Source organism: Pleurodeles waltl, chromosome 12, assembly GCF_031143425.1.
Source record: "Pleurodeles waltl isolate 20211129_DDA chromosome 12, aPleWal1.hap1.20221129, whole genome shotgun sequence".
Taxonomy (NCBI): domain Eukaryota; kingdom Metazoa; phylum Chordata; class Amphibia; order Caudata; family Salamandridae; genus Pleurodeles; species Pleurodeles waltl.
In genome coordinates this window covers 92210805-92216273 of record NC_090451.1, presented here as the reverse complement: position 1 = coordinate 92216273, position 5469 = coordinate 92210805, and positions in this window count along the sequence as shown.

Genomic DNA, 5469 nt, shown 5'->3' with positions numbered 1-5469 from the left:
TTTTTTGCTCTAATCACTTTAGAAGTGCAGTTTGTGAATAGCAATAGGCTTACTCTTTTGTTGGTCTGTTGTTTGTCCGTCCCTTTCTAAACTCCTCCTTACCCCTCCTATTTCTTTCCTAAACCCCACCCCTTTTGTAGTGATTATTTCTCATTTTCCAGTCACTCCTTAGTCCCTTTCATATTTACTACTACAATGTAGGCACATAGAAAATATAAGAAAGCTGGAGGCGTAGGTCTCCACACGTATTTTAATGAATGCATTTTATAGTATGTGAGTAGCCTTATTATACCACTACTAGAAATAGTAAAAAGTGCAGTTTGTGCATAGGCCCCTGCATATTTAGTCCAAAAGTTTCTTCAATGAGTTCACACTTATCCTCTCTAATCAACATTCTGAGCCTAGTCAATGCCCTTAATTAATCTTCTATCATTATTTAATTTTATAAAGTGCTGTGGACCCCCGATCAGGTGTCAAAGACCCCCTGAAACCAGAACGTGGAACCTAATTTACGAGTGTAAAGTTACTCTTTGTAACATTTCACACCTTAGCAGAGATTGCTACCACCCGGGCACAGATCTCCCTATAGTAAAGGATATGGATCACTTAAAATGTTTATTAAACTTAAAATATGTTTAATTTAAATATTTTTATAAGTAAATTTAATATGTTTATTTTTAAAGTAAAACATTTTTAAAATGCTACTGCATATGTAACTTATTTTTAAATTAGATTGAATTTTCTAAATAGTTTTTTTTAAACATAAAGTAATGTGTTTACAATTATTTATGTATTAAAAATTACTAAAAAAAATTTACACAGATGAACTTATTTTAAAAATAAGTTGCATTGATTTTAAAAATGTAAACAATATTGAAATAATTTACTTTTTTATTTCTGAGCCATTTTGTAACATTGTATTAATATTTATTTTAAAAAAGTATAAGTAAATGTATTTATTTTAACATTATCTGCAATGGGGTTTTATTTGAATTATCTATCTCCATTATTTTATGTTTGAGGGTATTGCGGTACTAGTGGTTGGCGATGTGTAGTGCTAGGCTTACATAAGGTCTGAACTGCAGAAATTTACTACTGTTGTGGGTCTCTTTTCGGCAGTAGTAACTATAAAAGTGCAGTTTGCGACTAGGAATGGACTTGCTCTTTAGTTGGTGGGGGCATGTCCTTCCCTAAACCTTTCCTCTAACCCTCCCTATACCTCATAAACAATCCCCATTTTCCAGCCACTCATCCCTGTCCCTCCCACATTTACTACACAAACATATAATTACATTTACGGAAATCCCCATCGTCACTTCGGAGATTTCCACACATAAAAGATAGGAGAGGTTGAAGCGGAGACAACCATATGTAGGTTTGTGAATAGTGATTTGTAGTATGTGAGTAGTACTAACTTTACTTGTAGTGAACACACTAAAGAATGCAGTTTGAAAATAGGCATTATTGTAGCTGAGCCGACACTGACACTAATTGTGCTTACGTTAATTATTTCACCCTACCGTTTTATACTGGTAATCACCAGTATGGGACTATTATCATGGTTTGAGCCACCATTTTAGGCATCCATATTAAGATTAGTCAGTAAAATTGAGAAGAAATAGTGGGCAGAGACGCATATTGACTGTGGATTGTCCACCATTGTGCCAGAACTAGAATGTCCAAAGCAGGGCCTTAGCAGGGTCAATAATATTGGTTGGTGGCGGTGAGCTTCAGACTTTCCAAAAATCAAGTGGGCATAAAATGTTAAAATACATCATACGGCATTCGGACGCATGAGAGGGGCTTAAGAGGCAGTGGAAAGGGAGATCAATGCGCATTGGTACGGGTACTAAGTAAGAGAAAACACAATATTTTGTAAAATAACCAACATTTTTGAAGATTTTCAAAACACACAGAAGGAATGTATTTGTGTGTTTTCATCTGTGTGTATTTAACACCCCAAACTGAGAAGGGATCAGGCTGAAGGGCCTAACCAAGACAGCCATCATGTTTTCTATTGAGCTTGGTGGGCAGGCACAAGGTATGCAGTGGCAGATGGGTTCCCTCCCTACACAAAGTCATATATATTGTCAGGCTGATGTAGAGCGGATATTGCTGCACAGCAAATCTTTGCTATACATTATTCAGCTCTCACAGGAATGGGTTGTGTGGTATGCCTGATGATTTGTAAAATGCTCATTTTATTCTTACTTTTTTTTGCAGTTTTATATAGTGCAAACTCGACCCGAAGGTATTGGAGGACTTTACATGAGCATCAGTTACATTACACATGGTCACAATAATTGATTTTTTAGGCACTGGGAAAATAAGTCACTCACAATGAATCACGGGATGCTGAACCAACGCGGAGACTCAAAACTGCTTCTCTAGTTCCAAAGTTGAGAGCTCTGACCTCCATAGTTTTCACCTTATTCGCCTCTGTGAAGCGACAACAAGGCAAAATCAACATGCATTATCAAAGCCAATAGGTCTCGCCTATACAGGAGCTATTGGATTTGGGAATGTATTTTTGCAATGTTGTACATTAGTGTGGCTGCTGTTCAGTATGGCTAAAGGTTAGTGGCATGGAGTGTTGCATGGTGGAGTGGGGGAGTAGAGTGTTGTTGAGTGAAGTTAGGGAAGTAGAGTGTCATACAGTTGAGTGGAGGAGGGTAGAGTTCAATTGTTCAATGGCACCGAGTGTTGTGGCACTGAGTGGCGTGGGGTGGAATAGTGTGAGGATTAATGCGGTAGGGTAGAGTGGACTGAATGGAGTGGGGTTGGATGGACTGGAGTGGGGTGGACTGAAAGGGGGTGAGTCAGACTGCAGTGGGGTGGATTGGAGTGGAGTGATTGGATTGGAGTAGGTGGAGTGGACTGAAGTGACAGGACTAGGGAGGGGTGGATTTGATTGGGGTGGTTTCAAGTGGGGTGAATTGGAGTGGGGTGGCTTATCCTGGGCTGGAGTGGGGAGGTTTGGAGTGGACTGGAGTTGGATGGATTGGATTATTTTGATTGGAGTGGGGTGGACTGGACTGGAATGGATGGAGTTGGACTACAGTGGATTGGACTGGAGTTGAGTTGAGTGGATGGATTGGAGTAGGGTCGCTTAGATTAGGTAGAGTGGGGTGGATTGGACCACAGCAGGGTGGGTAGGACTAGAATGGAGTGGTTGGAGTGGAGTAGGGTGGATTGTAGTGAGGTTTACTAGACTGAATTGGGGTGGGGTGGATTGAAATGAGGTGGGGTGGATTGGATTGGGATAGGGTAGGTTAGTTTGGCATGGGGTGGACTGCACTGAGGTGGGACTGATTGGAGTGGGGGTCCACTGGACTTGAATTGGATGGTTTAGACTAGAATGGAGTGGATTGAACTGGAGTGGATTGGAGTGGGGTGGAATGGAGTGGGGTGGATTGGACTGAGTGGGGTGGACTGGATTGGGGTAGACCGGATTGAGGTGGGTTGGATTGGGGTGGATTGGATTGAGGTGAACTGGATTGAAGTTCAGTGGATTGGGGTCGGGTGGGGTAATGTGGGGTGGATTGGGGTGGGATAGGGTGAGGTGGATTGGAGTGAGGTGGGATGGACTAGAGTGGAATGGATTTTTGAGTGGGGTGGATTGTATTGAAGTGGACTGGATTTGACTAGGGTGAATTGTGGTGAATAGTGTGGGTTGGACTGGACTGGGCTGGAGTGGGTTGGGTTGAATTGAATTGGAGTGGGGTGGATTGAAATGGAGTGGTGTAGATTGGTTTGAGTGGGGTGGACTGGATTGAGTGGATTTGATTGGTAGATTGGATTGGTGTGGGGCAGAGTGAACTGGTGCAGGATGGACCGATTGGTGTGGGTTGGGGTAGGTTGGATTAAGGTGGTTTGGAGTGGGTGAATTGGACAGGAGTCGGTGGATGAAGGGGGACTGTATTGGACTGGAGTGAGGTGCGTTAAGGTGAAATGGATTGGAGTGGGATGGAGTGGAGCAGATTGGAGTAGGGTGGACTAAACTGGGTGGTGTGGATTGGATTGGAATGGCTTGTGGTAGAGTGGAGTGGATTGGAGTAGAGTGCAGTGGTGTGGAGTGGAGTGGGTTGAGGTAGAGTGGGGTGGATTAAAGTAGAGTGGGGTAAGGTGGATTGGAATGGAGTGGGGTTCAGTAGAGTGGGGTGGGGGATTGAAATGGGGTAGGGTGGACTGGATGGGGTGGATTGGGGTGAGGTGGAGTGGAGTGGCATAGGGTAGAGTGGATTGGAGTGAGGTGGAATACATTGAGGTGGGGTGGATTGGGTTTGGAGTGGGGTGAGATCAATTAAGTGGGGTGAATTGGACTGTAATGAGGTGGAGAGGAACGGAGGGAGGTGGATTGGATTGAGTGAGATGGATTGGATTGAGTGGGGTGGATTGAATTGGGGATGGGTGGTACTGGATTGGATCGGGTGGATTGGACTGGGTTGGGGCAGGATGGATTGGATTGGAGTGGGGTGGATTAAACTGGAGTGGGATGAACTGGTTTGGCGTGGGGTGGATTAGATTGGGTGGAGTGTGGTGGATTGGACTGGTGTGGGGTGGATTGGATTGGAATGGGGTGGATTAAAATGGTGTGAGGTGGATTGGAATTTAAATGGGGTGGATTAAGGTGAACTGGATTGGACTGGATTGGATTAAGGTGGATTGGATTGGAATGGGATGGACTGGAGCGAGGCGGTTGTCAGGAGTGGATGGATTGGGTTAGACTGGATTGGGGTTGGTTGGATTGGAGTGAGGTGGGTTGGATTGGAATGGGTTGGATTTGAGTGGGGTGGGTTGGATTGGAATGTGGTGGTTTGGCGTGGGATGTTTGGGATTGGAGTGGAGTGGGGTGGGGTAGGGTGGGTTGGACTGGAGCAGGGTGGTTTGGATTATGGTGAAGTGGGGTAGAGTGGATTGGAGTGGGGTAAGAGTGGATTTGGATTGGTCTGGATTGTGGTGGATTGGAGTGGGGTGAATTGGGATGGAGTGGGGTGGATTGGAACAGTGTAGGGTGGACTGGATTGGAGCAGATTGTTTTGGATTGGAGTGGGACAAATTGTTTTTGATTAGAGTGGAGTAGATTGCTTTGGATTGGAGTGCGGAAGATTGTTTTGGTTTGGAGTTGGGGAGATTGGAGTGGGGCAGATTGATTTGGTTTGCAGTGGGACAGATTGGAGTGGGGCAGATTGTTTTGGATTGGAGTGGGGCAGATTTAATTGGATTAGAGTGAGTGCAGATTGGTTTAGGGCATATTGTTTTGAAGTAGAGTGGGGCAGACTATTGTGGGGTAGATTATTCTGGCTTGGGGTGGGACAGATTGTTTTGGATTAAAATGGGGCAGATTGTTGTGACTGGAATGGGTTAGATTGTTTTGTATTGGAGTGGGGCAGATTGGATTGGAGTGGAGCAGAGTGTCTTGGATAGAAGTAGGGCAGATTTTTTGGACTGGAGTGGGGCTGATTTTTC